This window comes from Hyla sarda, chromosome 3 (assembly GCF_029499605.1).
Source record: "Hyla sarda isolate aHylSar1 chromosome 3, aHylSar1.hap1, whole genome shotgun sequence".
NCBI classification, from domain to species: Eukaryota; Metazoa; Chordata; class Amphibia; order Anura; family Hylidae; genus Hyla; species Hyla sarda.
In genome coordinates, this window is record NC_079191.1 from 267,006,726 (window position 1) to 267,026,025 (window position 19,300).

A 19,300-nucleotide genomic window follows, 5' to 3' on the forward strand; every position below is an offset into this window, starting at 1 on the left:
TATATATATCAACTGGCTCCGGAAAGTTAAACAGATTTGTAAATTACTTCTATTAAAAAATCTTAATCCTTCCAATAGTTATTAGCTTTCTGTCTTTTCTGTCTAACTGCTCAATGATGATGTCACGTCCCGGGAACTGTGCATGATGGGAGAATATCCCCATAGGAACTGCACAGCTCCCGGGACGTGAGTCATCAGAGAGCAGTTAGACAGAAAACAACAACTCAACTTCAGAAGCTAATAACTATTGGAAGGATTAAGATTTTTTAATAGAAGTAATTTACAAATCTGTTTAACTTTCCGGAGCCAGTTGATGTATAAAAAAAAGTTTTGGTCTGGAATACCCCTTTAATACTTTTTTGCCCTACTGTAATTAATATTACAATATAAGGATACTTTTATTAATTTATTATATTGTATGACTGATTCATCAAGAGAACTAATAAAGGTTTATATGTATCATTCCATGTAGTTCATGAACTTGAGAGCCTGGCTGAGATCACTTTCTCTTATCTAGATGGGTACATTAATCATCATCACTCCATAAAACACACCTCTTCAACCTTGTAGCAATCTGACCAGGTGAACCTGTCTCTCTGACATTATATATGTGATATTTATGTCAGCTTAGTCACTGTTCATACACATAACATGCATCTAAAAAGGTATTGTCACCAAATAAATATAGCTTATTGGTGTTGTCACCAAATAAATATGGCTTTATACTTCACAATATCCTTCCACTTCCTGTTGAAGCTTAGTATTAAAATAACACTGAATCACAGATGCTCTATGCTTATGTTGTCAAGTTTAGCTCAGAAAGTCGGGTCTTGTATGATACTTGTAGTAAGGTATTTACATTACCTCATTACCGTGGAATTATTATACTTTAAAAGGGAAATTCAGTGAATTTCTTGCTTTCTAATAAACAGACTATACTCATATCTAGTGAATAATCCACTGTCTTTGAAACATGGGAGGAAGAATTGGTAGTAGTATGCTTATTCCTGAGAGATGGAATAAAACATTTCTTCTCACACACAAAATGTTAAAGGTGCGCTTTAAAGGGGTACTCCGGTGGATTTTTTTTTTTAAATCAATTGGTGCCAAAAAGTTAAACAGATTTGTAAATTACTTCTATTAAAATGTTTTCATCATTCCAGTACTTGTCAGCTACTGTATGCTTCAGAGGAATTTCTTTTCTTTTTGGATTTTTTTTCGGTCTGACCACAGTGCTCTCTGCTGACACCTCTGACCATTTTTGGAACTGCCCAGAGCAGCATATGTTTGCTCCAACTCTGGACAGTTCCTGACATGGACAGAGGTGCAGCAGAGGGCACTGTGGACAGACATAAAAGGAATCCAAAAAGAAAAGAACTTCCTCTGTAGTATACCACCGCTAATAAGTACTGGAAGGATTAAGATTTTTTAATAGAAGTAATTCACAAATCTGTTTATATTTCTGGTACCATTTGATACAAAAAAAAAAAAAAAAAAGTTTTCCACCAGAGTACCCCTTTAACTAGGAAATGGAGTGTAAAAGTATGACTAGATGGTATTGCTGCAACTAACATGTACTTAACTCTGTTTGTCAATAAAATTTCCTATGAAATATTTTTCATATAATACAGATACTTGTGAGAAGGTCATATTGGTTTATTTTTTGGAGTGATTTCCATAAAAAATGGTTCTGAAGAATACTTAAAGGGGATAGATTTGTGAGAGTGCCAGCAGTCCGATGCTCACAATTAGAAGATGATGCCATATCCTAGTGTTATGCCATCACATTGTGTGACACTTTAATCCTTCGTGGCACTACATGAGAATTCTCACACATGTTTGTGTATGATAGATTTTCAGAAATGTCTGCCAACGATGCCATAGAGTCTCTATAAATCCCTTTAATTTTGGATATCAGAAGTAGTCAGCATTGACATACATGACGAATATGATCTTCTTACATGTATCTATAATATCCAAAGATAATTGTCACTAGATTTCCCTTTAGGGTTGGAATGTTGTTTACTATGGAAAATAAAGGATTTATATACAGAATAAATCATCAGATTCCCTTCACAGTCATACCTTCAGATTTATGAGCTTCTGTTTTTCAGTGGATCAATTAGCATTTATGTTATATAAAAATGAGCAGCAAGTGCCCTCAGGGTGGGACCTATCGCCTTAAAGGGGTACTCCGCCTCATACATCTTATCCCCTATCCAAAGGTTAGGGGAAAAGATGTCTGATCATGGGGGTCCTGCAGTGGCACCCCGCCGTCATAACTACAGGGCAAACTGGCTCTGTGCATGATGACGGGGTGATGCAGGGGACAGAGCATTGTGACATCACGGCTCCGCCCCATCACACCCCACCCCCTTAATACAAGTCTATGGGAGGGGGCGTGACGATCGCCATGCCCCCTCCCAAAGACTTGTATTGAGTGGGCAGGCCCTGACGTCACAATGCTCCATCCCCTGCATCGCCCCATCATCTCACACAGAGCCAGTTTGCTCTGTAGTGATAACGGCGAGGTGCCGCTGCAGAGATTGCTGGGGTCCCCTCCAGTGGCACCCCCGCGATCTGACATGTTATCCCTTATCCTTTGGATAGGGGATAAGATGTCTGGGGCGGAATACTCCTTTAAGTGCCCAGCATTTCCATTACCTACAAAACACAGCACAGAGGCTGTCCATAAATTGCAGTAGCAGGAGACAAGCAGCGATAAGGGATGGAAATGCTGGGCACTTCAGGTGTTTAGCGCTTGTTGCTTATTTGTATATATGAAAAAAATGCTAAATTACTTAGATTACAAGCAGAAGTTGATAGATCTAAAAATATGTATGTGAAGGTGCCTTTGCCCAAAGCAACCAATCAGATCGCTTCTTCTTTTTTCACAGGTCTTTTTAGAAATAGAAGAAGAGATCTAATCGTTGCTATGGGCATCTGCACCTCTTATCCTCGGTACAGGTTTCGATAAATCTCCCCCCAATGAGTATAGGCACATTCAGTCATAGTATGATATAATATTGCTGAAAATATAGTCCTGTCTATATTCATAAAAAATACCACCGATATGATAGAGGTTAATTAAGTGACCTAGAAAAAATTGTATATGCTTTAAAATATTTTTCTTGTAGTCTTGCACATTCAAGAAATTGAATCTTTGAATGTTTAAATTAAAGGAATACTTGGGTGGAAACATTTTTTTTTTTTTAAGTTAAATCAACTGGTGCCAGAAAGTTAAACAGATTTGTAAATGACTTCTATTACAAAATCTTAATCCTTACAGTACTTATTTGCTACTGAATACTACAGAGGAAATTATTTTCTTTTTGGAACACAGGGCTCTCTGCTGACATCACGAGTACAGTGCTCTCTGTTGACATCTCTGTCCATTTTAGGAACTGTCCAGAGCAGCATATGTTTGCTATGGGGATTTTCTCCTACCCTTGACAGTTCTTAAAAAGGACAGAGATGTCAGCAGAGAGCACTGTGCTTGTGATTCAGCAGAGAGCTCTGTGTTCCAAAAAGAAAATAATTTCCTCTGTAGTATTCAGCAGCTAATAAGTACTGGAAAGATTAAGATTTTTTTAATAGAAGTCATTTACAAATCTTTTTAACTTCCTGGTACCAGTTGATTAAAAGAAAAAAGTTTTCCACCGGAGTACCCCTTTAAATTCATAATTTATGCAGTTCAAAGGTTTTAACACTGTACAAATCTGCAAGATGGTTGATAAATGAATGATTGGTGGGCATCCGACTGCTGAGACCCCACCAATTGCTACAAAGGGGGATCCATTCCTTCTTCTATACTGTATGCAGGTCTTCTGGAATATGCTCAGCTGTTTCCATACATCTCATACAGGCTTGTATGGAAGGAGCCATGTGCATGCTCTGCCATTGCCCCATATAACTCCTCTTTGCTGGGCCTATACTGTGGATAAATAATAGATGTAAAGTATCACACAAGTTTTCACATATGTTGCTTCTTTTTCCTTCAATTAAGGACAAATGCAGCATTACTAGTGCTTTATGTGAACCCAGCTTATAAAGACATTATTTGATAATGTATGATTCCATTTATTAAACACGTTTATCTGTGGACTTGTCTGACCTTGTAAGGTTCATCACTATTTCCATGACTACTACTGATTTCTCACCACTGTATCTGCATTTTCTTAGAGATTCATTTATTTCTGCAACCAGACATGCTTGGTAATAATTTTGAGACAGTTTGCTTTTTTGTGACACAATTAAAGGGGTACTCTGGCACTTAGACATCTTATCCCCTATCCAAAGGATAGGGGATAAGATGCCTGATCGCGGGGGTCCCGCCGCTGGGGACACCCGTGATCTCCCACGCCGCACCCCGTTAGAATCAGTCCCTGGAGCGTGTTCGCTCCGGGTCTGATTACTGGTGATCACGGGTACGGAGCATAGTGACGTCACAGCTCCGCCCCCGTGTGACGTCACGCTCCGCCCCCTCAATGCAAGCCTATGTGAGGGGGCGTGACAGCTATAGGCTTGCATTTAGGGGGCGGAGCGTGACGTCACACGGGGGCGGAGCCGTGACATCACTATGCTATATCCTCGTGGTCGAGATGGACTCAGCCTGAGGACCTTCAGCGGTTCCGGAAGCCGCTAAAGGTGGGTGCTGCATGGTAGGTCCCGGGGGTCCCCAGCGGCGGGACCCCCGCGATCTAACATCTTACAGAGTACCCCTTTAATCACAAATCTCCATTGAAAAAGAATAAAAAAGCTTTGGTTCTAATTGTATCCTGGTAGATGTAGCTGTATGTTTTATTATTACTATATAAAATAAGTATAACTAGTACATAGTGTGATAATTCAATAAATCCTACTAAAATGCAGGGGATAATAAAATAATAAGGAAAGTAATAAAGAAATTATGTAATTTATGTGTCATTCAATATAATTGGATATAATTGTATTTGGCTGGGACATTATACAAATGCAGCACAAAGATTATTACATGTACAACACTGGTAAAATGGGGCGGATTAAGTACTTGATGTACTTTTGTTGCATGCACACCTGATTTATAACATATTCACTGTCTCCATGTGCTGAATTGTTAAATTACAAAAACATTTACTTTTATTTCTTGTAATATGGATATAGGTTAAAGGGGTACTCTGGTGGGAAACTTTTTTTTTTTTAAATGAACTGGTGCCAGAAAGTTAAACAGATTTGTAAATTCCTTCCAGTACTTATTAGCTGCTGAATACTATAGAGGAAATCATTTTCTTTTTGGAACACAGAGCTCTCTGCTGACATCATGACCACAGTGCTCTCTGCTGACATCTCTGTCCGTGTCAGGAACTGTCCACAGCAGCATAGGTTTGCTATGGGGACTTTCTCCCTCTCTGGACAGTTCCTGATATGAGCATCATGTGTCAGCAGAGAGCACTGTGAACAACACAAAAAAAGAAATTAAAAAAATAAAGATTTTCCTCTGTAGCAAACAGCTGCTAAAAAGTACTAAAAGGATTAAGATTTTTAATAGAAGTAATTTACAAATCTGAATTCAGGTAGAAGACAGACATGGTGCACATCTACAATCTTTGACAATGATCCAATTGCTTCTCAGCATAATATCAAAAACTAACAGGTTGTTAGTATACATTTTTGATCAAAAAGTACAAGCCCACTCGCCACGTCAAGGCCACCTATTTAGAGTGGGTACCTAACGTCCCTAGCATAAAATGGCATAGCACTGGGCGGCGACCACCACCGCCGCGACACCAGTGCCCACAGGGGGAACGACCCAACTGGCAGAGCGGCCCCAATGCCACTCAAACCAGTGTATGGGCTGCACCCCCCCCCCCCGCAGACACGGCGCCACGGCAGCAACGGAAGCCGCACAGCACCACACCAGTGTGAACAAGGTGAAATAGCTCACTTACCATGCTCTCCCAGTCAGACTGGGAGGCTGCTAGGAAAGAAATGGCCCATGTGTAGCTAACTACTACTTATATAGGATTGGGCTGAGGGGGTGGGGAAGAGTGCAGACACATGTTCAAACAACAAAAAAAAGAGGGGATAGAAAACACAATGGGGGAGATATATCAACACCTATGCAGAGTAAAATTTGCCTAGTTGCCCATAGAAACCAATCAGATCGCTTCTTTCATTTTGCAGAGGCCTTGTTAAAAATGAAAGAAGTGATCTGATTGGTTGCTATGGGCAACTGGGCAAGTTTTCCTCTGCACAGGTTTTGATAAATCTCCCCCAATGTGAATTCAGGTAGAAGACAGACATGGTGAACATCTACAATCTTGGACAATGATCCAATTGCTTCTCAGCATAATATCAAAAACTAACTAATTTACAAATCTGTTTAACTTTCTGGCACCAGTTCATAAAAAAAAAAAAAAAAAAAAAAAAAAAAAGTCTTCCACCAGAGTACCCCTTTAACTAACGTTACATAAGGGTAATTGCGGGGTATGATATCATTCTTGTGCATATGAATATACTATGTGTTCTCACACATGGTTGCAGTTTTGTAGCTAAAGTTTATTATTTAGTTTATTTTTTTTTAGCTTTCTTCAGTTCATGACAATGATTGTGATGGAATGGTAGTGTGGTTTAACTGTATGTTTCCACACATTGTTCATTTTTACCTTGTGGTATTAAAGGGGTACTCCAGCGTCGAACGTTTTTAATCTATGATCCCAAGGCTGCTGGGATATAAAACAACAACCAGGACTTACTCTTACAGTGACCCGGTTCTCCTGTGCCATCTTCTTCTTGGTTGCTGGTATTGAGCCCTGACACTGTTCCTCTTTCTTCTTTGCTAATACGTCACACTGGCTCTTAGCCTATGGCTGGTTGAGGTGTGACATCACTGAGGCTGCGATTAGCTGATCAGCAGTGTGCTGTGTTGACTGCTGGCAATATACCAGGGCATCGCGGGAGCAGAGTCATGTAAGTCCAGGTTGTTGCTTTACATACCGGCAGCATGGGGATGATGGTCTAAAAATTTTCTACGCTGGAGTAACCCTTTAATTTCGTATAACAATTTACAAGTGGTTAGATGGCACTCAAAATATATCTTCTGTGTGGATGTACTAATGTCCCCCCGTTAATGTGTTGTTGTTATATGTATTGTGGATATATATATATATATATATATATATATATATATATATATATATATATATATATACCGTGTTTCTCCGAAAATAAGACCGGGTCTTATATTAATTTTTGTCACAAAAAACACACTAGGGCTTATTTTCAGGGTAGGGCTTATTTATTTACGGTATGTACCTTGAACAACATGGGGGGGCTGTAGCAGTGTGGAGGATGCTGCGCCCCCATCTTCCACACTGCTGCAGCCCCCCCATACTCCTGCAGCCCCCCGATCCTCCACACTCCTGCAGCCCCCCATCCTCCACACTCCTGCAGCCCCCCATCCTCCACAAAAACAGCCCCCATCCTCCCCTTCCCCCGTCATCCTCCTCCACACTCCTACAGTGCCCCCCACCCCTCTGCCATAATAAACTACGGTACACATTTCATCCCCAGCGGAGACCAGCACTTCCCTACCTTCATACGGTAGCGTCCGCAACTTGTACTGTATGGAAGCTGCAGCTCTCGGTGGCAGCAGGATCTCCTTCTGTTTCTTAGCAGCCGGGGGTGCGGACGTTTTAAAGCGACAGCGTCCCTGCCCCGACTCAGTTACGGTAACTTACTATTACCCCTGGTCTAGGTCTTATTTTCGGGGTAGGGCTTATATTGCAGCCCACCCTGATAATCCTGCTAGGGCTTACTTTTGGGGTAGGGTGTATTTTCGGAGAAACAGGGTACATATATAACAAAGAATAAGTTGGCCAGCACTATTGATTCCAAACTATTATACGGACCTGGCTTACAGGTGCAGGCTGCTTGGCTAAATATACAGCAACAGGTGAATACAGCAGCACACTGCTAGCACAAAGATATAGATAAAACATGAGTATATAGATACAACATGAGAAGCTATTCACCTATGGTGCAGTAATTAAATAATGAGATACAGACCAAAAGTTTGGACACACCTTCTCATTCAGAGTTTTCTTTATTTTCATGACTATGAAAATTGTAGATTCACACTGAAGGCATCAAAACACATGTGGAATTATAAACATAACAAAAAAAGTGTGAAAATATGTCATATTCTAGGTTCTAGCCACCTTTTGCCTTGATTACTCCTTTGCACATTCTTGGCATTGTCTTGATGATCTTCAAGAGGTAGTCACCTGAAATGGTCTTCCAACAGTATTGAAGGAGTTCCCAGAGATGCTTAGCACTTATTGGCCCTTTTTGCCTTCACTCTGCGGTCCAGCTCACCCCAAACCATCTGGATTGGGTTCAGGTCTGGTGACTGTGGAGGCCAGGTCATCTGGCGCAGCACCCCATCACTCTCCTTCTTGGTCAAATAGCCCTTACACAGCCTGGAGGTGTGTTTGGGGTCATTGTCCTGTTGAAAAATAAATGATGGTCCAACTAAACGCAATCCAGATGGAATAGCATGCCGCTGCAAGATGCTGTGGTAGCCATGCTGGTTCAGTATGCCTTCAATTTTGAATAAATCCCCAACAGTGTCGCCAGCAAAGCACCCCCACACCATCACACCTCCTCCTCCACACCAGCACACCTTTGAAGTGAAAACCATTTCAGGTGACTACCTCTTGAAGCTCAACAAGAGAATGCCAAGAGTGTGCAAAGCAGTAATCAAGGCAAAAGGTGGCTACTTTGAAGAACCTAGAATATGACATATTTTCAGTTTTTTCGCACTTTTTTGTTATGTCTATAATTCCACATGTGTTAATTCATAGTTTTGATGCCTTCAGTGTGAATCTACAATTTCCATAGTCGTGAAAATAAAGAAAACTCTGAATGAGAAGGTGTGTCCAAACTTTTGGTCTGTACTGTATATATACTGGTTCAGGGTAATTTTCTGTCTCAAGTGTTTGCAATTGAAGTTACATAGCCCCATAGTTGAACAATTATTTGGCAGATAGCTATCTGGTGTATAGGCACCTTTGGTTTGAACATTTCTTTAACCTTCTAGCCCTATTTTCCCCCAACACAGCTGCATCCTCCCCTCCCTACTATACAGTCTGCAGCGACAGAGAATTTTGTCTCAGTTCTCCAAAAAAAGGTAAACTTCTTTTTCCGACACCAATTTTTGAGCCAATAATTTATCTTCTTAGTCTCCCGTTGCCTCTCTGATGTGGCATGTAGAATAGGTAGTATTTAAAATATATATATATAACTTTTTAGAATCTGGCCATGAACTTACCACCCATGATATCCACAACATGAAATCTGCAGCCTATACAAAATCTACAGCATAACGTCTGCAATAAAAAAGTGGCATGTAGATCAGTTGACCATAACAACCAATCAGATCGCTTCTTTCATTTTAAAAAGGCCTCTGAAAAATGAAAGAAGCAAAATGATTGGTTGCTATGGGCAACTGGTCAACTTTTCCTCTACACAGGTTTTGATAAATCTCCCCCATTATTCTTGCTATGGCAGTGGCTACTACATTGTTTACTCTCCTATATTCTTCAGCAATAGTATCTTGATATAAACAGAAAGACATAGAGAAAGTCACCCAGTTTTTGGACAGATATCACCTGCTATTCTTAAGGCCTTCATAAACGATATACATATAATGGCCCAACCAACCATTTTTAGTGGGATTGGCTAATCCTCTAATATAAATAGGGGCCTTTAGCGTAGCAGGTGATATCTGTTCAAAAGCTGGGTTCTCTAGACTATTCCTAAACAGTTGATATGTTTAGATACCTGATCCTTTTGTTCTTAGGGTGATAAGATGCTACAAAAGGAGTATAAAATATACGGGCCCCACCTCTGGAAATAGCATCTATTTCAAGAACGAGTGTCTAAAATAGTGGGCAGTTTTACACAGTTACTTAACTACTATAGGCATCATTGGGAGTTGTGCAAACATAGCAAACTTGGACATTAAGCAAACATTATAGCTTGTGATTATTAATGTTATGGTTGATCAGTGTCTAATGTATCCACTGTATCAAAATGTGTCAGCTCTTGAGGTTCAACAGCTGCACAGAAAAACAAACAAAACTACCTCCTCCCTCCTGATAAAGACTGTAAGTTCTGTATACCACCCCTTCAGCTGTCTGAGAATATGTATCCAAAGCCTTCATAGTGTACAGTATAAGCATGTCAGTGCATGTTATATACTATAGATATAACATCCTGGATTCACACTATTTGTATGAAACTGTGGTATCTCTCTTATAAGCTTCTTGTTAACCAGCCTGGGGAAAGTCCAAGGACTTTGTAGCTGATTATGTAGAACCTGCGTAAGTGTCAGTAATTAACAAATAAAAGGACTTCTTTGTCATTTACAAGTCCATGCCTGATATCTACTATTGCGGTAATAAACATGTAAGTTCTTATAAAACATTTCTGTATATAACTATTTCTTCACTCCTGTGGTTTTGATCGAATGTTGTGTGATGATTAGTCACTTAACATAAGTTTTCTGGTGCATCACTGCATCACTGCATGACCATCTTTGTCCCAGCTGAAGCACAGGCTGAGAAAAAGTCCAGGAAGTGAGAATGGGACATACACTCCTCTGTGCTCACTCCTGTCCTGTCTATCAGACTCTTGTCTGAAAACAGAGAGGAAGGGGTTACAAAGCAGAATGTGGTGACTGGATGAAGATGAAGTTCTTAGTGCTTGCCTCGGACACACCCCTTCTTGTGAGCCAAATACAGAAGCTGGACATATAAAAAAAACGATCTGAGGAAGGGAGGGTTCCTCCCGAAACGCGTCATCGCAACATTTTTTATTTTTATTTGTCATGCACTTCAATAAATGGTCCTACTGAGGACATTTTGTACCTATCCAGTCTATGTGCATTTCCTATTAGTGAGTCTGCAGCGCCATTCACTCAGGGTTATTTTCTGCTCCATTTAACCTCAACCATACCAGGATAGCGGTGTCTATTCCTGCAACCCAGAAGGCTTTGCAGTGACTCCACCCATGCAGTACCCCATTATCTCTTGGGTGATAGGCTTATCTATTTCCTACACAAGGTGAGCGGCCATCTATATGGTTCTGTCTGGTCCTACATAGGACCTTGTGCTGTCTTACCTAGGGTAATACACGAGGCGCCGGTACCGGTTGCTATTTTCTTTTTTCAGACTGATATCACATGCGTGACCTAGGGAGTAACATATATATGCAATATTTTTTTCTGCGATATGACAGGTTTCAAAAGCAGCCCAGCACACCCTCCTTTATCTATCTAGCTACTTTTTCCTAGCTACATCGTAACTGTATTAAAATCAATTCTCATTGATTTCTTGAGCCGCTATGCTTTTAGATCACCCAACATATTTTCTTCAAGAAATTTTCCTAGCTGGATTGCTATTATTATTAAAATGCGGTGTAATGATTTTGTAAAACCAGGTTATGCTTAGTGTTCTAAAGTGAGAGTTTACTTTCCAGTCTGAAAAAATAGAATTGGGTCCCAACCATGGTTCCCTTTCTCTATGATGTCCATAATACCTGATAGGTCATGTGGATAGGGTTTTTTTTTCCAATTGGCTACCACTTCAGTTTTGGTTCTGTTTATATCGGGTTCATCCACACAATTGCATACAGTGTCCTTGGACCACCATTGTAAAAAACGTATATATTTGTGGTGACCCTTTTTATCGCAAAATGCAGCATGCTCTAAGGTGCATAGTGGTCTATTAGACACATTCATAATTTACACCAGGAGCATTTCTTGATGCATATGCTTAGCAGATATACATTGGCCCTCATTTACTTAGAAAATCGGGTTGTAAGTGTCACGATGCCGGCTGGCAGGAGGTGGATCCTCTGTGCCAGAGAGGGATTGGCGTGGACCGTGCTAGTGGACCGGTTCTAAGTCACTACTGGTTTTCACCAGAGCCCGCCGCAAAGCGGGATGGTCTTGCTGCGGCGGTAGTGACCAGGTCGTATCCACTAGCAACGGCTCAACCTCTCTGACTGCTGAAGATAGGCGCGGTACAAGGGAGTAGACAGAAGCAAGGTCGGACGTAGCAGAAGGTCGGGGCAGGCAGCAAGGATCGTAGTCAGGGGCAACGGCAGGAGGTCTGGAACACAGGCTAGGAACACACAAGGAAACGTTTTCACTGGCACAATGGCAACAAGATCCGGCGAGGGAGTGCAGGGGAAGTGAGGTATAAATAGGGAGTGCACAGGTGAACACACTAATTAGAACCACTGCGCCAATCAGCGGCGCAGTGGCCCTTTAAATCGCAGAGACCCGGCGCGCGCGCGCCCTAGGGAGCGGGGCCGCGCGCGCCGGGACAGGACCGACGGAGAGCGAGTCAGGTACGGGAGCCGGGGTGCGCATCGCGAGCGGGCGCCACCCGCATCGCGAATCGCATCCCGGCTGGAGGCGGTATCGCAGCGCACCGGGTCAGTGGATCTGACCGGAGCGCTGCAGTAGCGAGAGTGTAGCGAGCGCTCCGGGGAGGAGCGGGGACCCGGAGCGCTCGGCGTAACAGTAAGTCTATCTTGCTTTCTTACCCGACTGCTTTTTTCCCCTGGTATTTATTATTATGTCGCATCTTGTTTGTCGCACGTGCATTTTGTTGGTTTTGGTTTCCAACTCCTCTGAGCTGTCCGGAAAAAATCCACAACAACGACATGGCGCAGACAAAGATGCGACAAAAAAACCCGACAAAAGAAGTCGGGTTTAGAATAGTAAATGAGGGCCATTGTGAGCATGGACTTACAACTAGTTAAATCTCCCTAAGACTTTTTAAAACAGACTTGGAGTCACTATGTCTGATGTTACTAGATTTTTCTCTGTCATTCTAAAGAAACATAAAAAGCACCAAAGCACAATGAACTTTATGTATGTATTGTAGACGTCATATACAGTCTATCTTGTGTATGATATCTTTCACTTGATGAGGCCTTATACAATTGCCTTTGGTACGGTATCCATTTTAGGACATCGTCAGTCGTCAGCGGTAACTCCGTCCCGCGTCAGGTAAAACATCGTCCTGCCTCCTCCCTTGGACCAATCTCCGTCAGGCGTCAGCCGCAACTCCCTCCTCCCTCTTCTGTCATCCAAAACTCCATCATCCGAAACTCTGTCATCCCTCAGACGAAAAATCTTTCTGCCGTGTAGTAGAGCCGAGTCCGTGTTGGCTCTGCTATACAGACTCTGTAGAACATTTAGTGTCTGTAGTACACGTGCAAGTTTCACAGTTTCGACTCTGCTATATATGCTTTGCAGCATCGGCTCTGCTATGCAGCAGGAAGTTGCATCTGAGAGAGAATCGTCTGAGGGATAACGACGTTTTGGACGAGGGAGTTTCGGATGACGGAGGAGGGAGTTGTGGCTGACGTCTGATGGAGGATTGGTCCGAGGGAGGAGGCGGGATGCTGTTTCGCCTGACCGGGGACAGAGTTGCGGCTGACGACTGACGGCAATTGGTCCGAGGGAGGAGGCATGATGCTGTTTCACCTGACGCGGTACGGAGTAAAATGCATGCCGTACCTTGGGAAGCAACAAGCACTGAGAGTGCAAAACTTTAACTGACCTTTAGCTAATCAGATGCTCTGGTCTGAAAGGAACAAGAGACCTTAAAAGCAGTGCATTCAGTATTGGAAAAATAAAAGCATATTACATCCTTGCTGTAATATATATATATATATATATATATATATATAAATATAAAAAGTTTGCATGTATTTAGACCATGACAGCCGATAACAAGAATAATTAGTCAGAAGTGTTTTTTTTAGCATGTTCTCTCATAGCTCTATATTATGTGACCAGGGTGGACTTATAATGGAAAACTATGGAGCTGTCCTGGTCTCATAGACTCAGAGCAGGGACAGAAGTCTGTGGCTGCAGCTTCTCTTCTTGTCATCAGTCAGGCTCTGAGCACTCAGACCCAGACCAATAAATACTTTTGAAATGTAAAAAAAAAATTTTTGTATTGACAAGTACCCTTTAAACATTTCTGATATGTCCATCAGGCAATGCATATTTATTAACGCTTACGTGGTGTAAAATTGTGATGTGTAGAAGTTTTACACTCTAATAATGCCAAATCTACAAATGAGTGCAACAGCTTGATTCTGAATCATTGACTGGCAAGAAAAGACGCCATATGCTGCATTTTACACAGCAATCATACATTATATAAGGTAGTGAGGGATGTATTGTTTCTCTGTGGCTGTTTGTTAGCTCAATATTTTTTTGGTGTTTCCCACAATGTCAATTAAAATGTGCATTTCTAAAAATGAATACCGTAGGTTGTCATTTACCATTCATAATTGTAGTGCTCAATAATTTATTGAAAGCATCATATTAGAATAAATCTATAATATATCACTATTACTATGTACATATGGAAGGCAAAGTGTTCTAAATCTTTTGGATTAGTCTCATATATAGATGGTAAATTACACTCAGAATGCAAAACTAACAATAAAAAAGGAAAAAATATTGGACCCCCCTGCTTTATTCTTTCTTTGCTGTATTGAAAATATCAGCCTGAGTACACGCCATAGGTGAACATATTTTTATACATACTGTTAAAGGTTAAGTTATATCGACAACCCTGGGTGGGAAGCTCACCCAGCTGATCAGATCCTTACCAAAGATTTTATTTTGTGTATACAACCTTTTGACGTATATATCCAACACTATCACAGATGTTTCCATACTCTCTCAATACATCTGCTTGAGCCACCTCTCTCTCAAAAAAAAAAAAAAAAAAAAAAAAATTGAACTTAGATCATACATAGAAAACATTCAGCTATAACAAATAGTTTTTCTATGAAGGGTCCTAGTCTCAGGCCTGTGGTAGACACGTGCCATAGCTTTTATCAATGGTATACAGATGCACGTGCAGCAGTCATACACAATGAAAATGACTCATTACATGTCAGTTGATCCATTGTGAAGAGTTGGTTTCTAGAGAACACGCTTAATAAACTGAGCTGTAAAATACATGTGAGTAAATTAAAATCGTAATATTGTCTGTACGCCTTTGTATACTACAACTATGATTCCATACAGTATTCATATTGTAACTACTGAATTTGCTACTCTGCTACTAATTTTCCAATTGAATAAAATGATATATAATGAAATAATGAATAAACTGCCATATAGGTAAAGATTACAAACGTAAGTGTGTTCTTTATCCTACTATTAAACCCTTATGATCACATAAAAGACCTCTCTTTTCTTTCTAGGAGAACAGAGTTTCTCTGTTTGACTATAATCATACACGAGGAAAGACTTGGCATTGGCCCGGCTATTACTGACATCACAAAAGCAGCAGTACCACCTACTCACCCACTTAAGCTGGCAACAAACAATTGCTCCCCAGCACCTGCAAGCTAAGTCATGCAGTATTTCTTAACCTAGTATGCTCCTACACACGAGGAAAGCACTATATGTAAGTATTAGTCATCACAAAGCCTAAACAAAACACTTACTTAAGATGTTATATCATTATCTACCTATTTATCAATCAATTATCAATACTATCTATCTATCTTATCTATCTTATCCATCTATCTATCTATCTATCTGTTTTTTCTTCTTCTATCTATTGCTCTATCTATCTATCTAAATATGAGGAAGGTGACTGCAGCACACCGGCGTGTTCTAAACAAGGAGTAACTTTATTCCAGAAATACAATGACAACGTTTCTGTGGTCTCACTTGTAGTCGCCTTCCTCGTATACCGTGTTTCTCCGAAAATAAGCCCGGGTCTTATATTAATTTTAGTCCCAAAAAACACACTAGGGCTTATTTTCAGGGTAGGGCTTATTTATTTATGGGGGAGGCTGGAGGAGTGTGTAGGATGGGGGGCTGTGGGAGGATGGGGGGCTGTAGCAGTGTGGAGGATGGGGGCTGTAGCAGTGTGGAGGATGCCGCACTCCCCCCCCATCTTCCACACTGCTACAGCCCCCCATCCTCCCACAGCCCCCCATCCTCCACACTGTTACAGCCCCCCATCCTCCCACAACCCCCCATCCTCCACACTGCTACAGCCCCCAATCCTCCCACAGCCCTCCCATCCTCCACACTGCTACAGCCCCCTCCATCCTCCACACTGCTACAGCCCCCCCATCCTCCACACTGCTACAGCCCCCATCCTTCACACTGCTACAGCCCCCCATCCTCCCCTTCCCCCGTCGTCCTCCACACTCCTACAGTGCCCCCCACCCCACTGCCATAATAAACTACCGTACCTTACACCTTCATACCGTACGGAAGCTGCAGCTCTCGGCGGTGGCCGGACCTCCTTCTGTTGCTTAGCAGCCGGGGGCAGGGACACGTCCGTGACGTCGGCCGTGCATATGCGTACACATTTTAAAGTGACAGCGTCCCTGCCCCGGTTGCTAAGCAACAGAAGGAGGTCCTGCTACAGCTTCCGTACGGTATGAAGGTGTAAGATAGATAGTTAGATATGGGACTAGCCAAAGGAGGGCGTGGGGGGGGGGGGGTCGGGTCTGCGGGCATTACTGGCGGCCACGGTCCGGATCTGGACCGCGGTCCGCTAGTTGATTACCCCTGGCCTAGGTCTTATTTTCAGGGTAGGGCTTATATTGCAGCCCACCCTGAAAATACTGCTAGGGCTTACTTTCGGGGTAGCGTTTATTTTCGGGGAAACATGGTAAGTGTTGGACCTAGGACCGGGGTCCCTGAGTCTGCTTGCACCCACAACTTTTATTTGGTAACTTTGTGGGCTGCTTTTCCTCTTTACTTGCTATCTATCTATCTATCTAACTATCATTCTATCTTATCTATCTATCTATTTATCTATTGTTTTATCTTATCTATCTATCGATCTATCATATATCTATCTATCTATTTATTCATTTATCTATTGTTCTATGATATCTATCTATCTATCTATTTATCAATCAATTATCTATCTATCTATCTATCTAGGTTGAGGAAAAAATAGCAGCACACAGGTACTTCAGTGAAAAAAATATGTGGCCTTTATTCACCCAACATCAGAGGCGACATTTTGGCTGCCTCTCGCAGCCATTGTCAAGCCTTGGCTGCGAGAGGCAGCCGAAACGTCTCCTCTGATGTTGAGTGAATAAAGGCCACATTTTTTTTTCACCAAAGTACCTGTGTGATGCTATTTTTTCCTCAACCTATATTTTGGGACATTGGGACCAAGTCCAAAATAGCTAACACCTATCAACTTTTTTCCAGTGCTGCCCAAACCCAGCTTTTTTTGAATATCTGTCTATCTATCTATCTGTTTATCTATCTATTTATCTATCAATTATCCATCTATCTATCTATCAATCTATCTATCTAGACAATCCAAAAAGTCCGCAGCACACAAAAATTCAGTGCAAATAGCAAGGTATTTATTCCATTTCCAGTGCAAAAAATGTGCTACGTTTCTGCAGCCGCACATGTGACATGCTTGAAAATGGCGGTGGGAGGCTGCTAAAACGTAGCACTTTTTTTGCACTGGAAATATAACAAACACTTTGCTATTTGCACTGAATTTTTGTGTGCTGTGGACTTCTTGGATTTTCTTGATTATTTGAGCCTCTAACCCAGGCTCATATGACTGCGGGCACCTTCATACTTTTTCTTTTTATTCTTAGTAGTTGTACTGTTCTTCTGGTTTCTATCTATCTATCTATCAATATATCTGTTTTAACAATCGCAAACCCCACTGGATTAGGGATTTGAATAGTAATACAAATTTGTAGTCAATAAGAACAAATAAAGCCATGTTTTACATTAAAGCTGAAAACAAGTGATTACCTGAGGTGTCCTGGCAGGGGGGGTGTGATAGTCTGAATTTTTCAGAAGTAAAGAGGACTTTTAATACTATTGAAGCATTTGGCTGTTTAACCTGCCCTAATAATGAACATGATAAGCACTGTGAAATTGCTTTTCAAGAATGGAGCGGAAAACAGGAAACTGAAAGAACCAGCAGCATCCACTTTCCTGCTATGGATCAAATAAGGTAGCGGAATAAGGAGCTGTGTACCTGAAGGTGAGGAGCAGTTTATGAGATAGGTCAAATTGAATTATTTGAGATATAGGTAAAAATGAAGCAGTCTGTGACATGGGGAAAAAGGGGGCTGTACAATGGAGCACATGCAGATGCCTGTAAGGAATAGGAGTATATGAAACAGTCTGTAAGCCATGGGGCGATACAGAACAGCATGTAAGAAATGGGGGCATACACAGTAGCCTGTGAAAGAGATGTCAGCTTACGGAGCAGTCTGTGAGACATGGGGGCATACTGAGTAGTCTGTGAAAGATAGGAGCAGCCATAAATTTAGCTGGTGAAAGAGATGTGGGCATAAGGAGCAGTCTGTATCAGAAGGGGGTAAATGACATCAGTTATGACATCGATGTAGGAAAAATATGGCACTCCCTCTTAGTAGGTGCTCAAGTAGGAATCCCAATCCTCTTAATACTTGAAAATAAACTTGGCACTCAAAGTATGATGCAAGGTTGCTTTAATTTTTATGGTCCTTAGATAAATTAACATTTCATCCTAACCGGACCTAATACAGGACTGGTGCAAAGGATGAAATAGAGTAAGGAGCGGCCAGACGCCGTGCATATGAGGTAGTTGGTAGTGTGACCAAAGCTTCGGACTATAAAAATAAAAGCAACCTTGCTTCATATTTTGAGTGCCAAATTCATTTTCAAGTATCAGTTATGACATCATTATTTCTAGATTACAGTATTTGAGGGATCTGTGTAACATAGAAGGTACAGTAATGGGGGGGCAGAGGGGTCAACAACAGGGATGGAGTTGGGGTATCAATTAAATGGGATGTTTGTGCAGGTTAGAAAAAGTTGGGGACGGTGCTGAAAATCGAGGAGCTAAAGATGTTTGAGCATCAAACTCTGCCTATGGGTCATGGCTGAAAGAGATCTCTATTGCAGTTTGGAGCAGATATAGAAGATAGTAAAAGTGAATGCATTTGATCAGAGAAGATGTCACCTCTGAATCAATGTAACTTTACTCTAATGACTTCTATACTATAGGGATAATGGTAGTTGTCATAGTGTAGAGGTAATATTTAGTAATATGCAGCATTGTTCATACTTTTCTGTGTATTACCACCATACTCTTTGTTCAGTAACAGTATGGTGGTAATATTTAAAGGAATTTGCCTCAAAGTACAGTGGGAATAAAAAAGAAGACATCTCACCTGCCCTTCTCCCTTGTTGCTGTCATTCTGAGGTCACATGGTC

At 41.4% G+C, this 19,300-nt stretch overlaps 1 protein-coding gene and 1 long non-coding RNA gene across 2 annotated transcripts in view; one reads left to right on the forward strand and one right to left on the reverse strand.

Moving 5' to 3' along the window:
• Positions 1 to 19,300, reverse strand: part of SGK1 (serum/glucocorticoid regulated kinase 1) — a 146,363-nt gene that overhangs the window by 29,307 nt on the left and 97,756 nt on the right. The gene's annotated exons all lie outside the window — the stretch shown is intronic.
• Positions 6,913 to 18,081, forward strand: LOC130362320 (uncharacterized). The gene is made up of 3 exons (XR_008891357.1): positions 6,913 to 6,948; positions 15,289 to 15,494; positions 17,984 to 18,081. It is a non-coding gene; the product is annotated as an uncharacterized LOC130362320 (long non-coding RNA).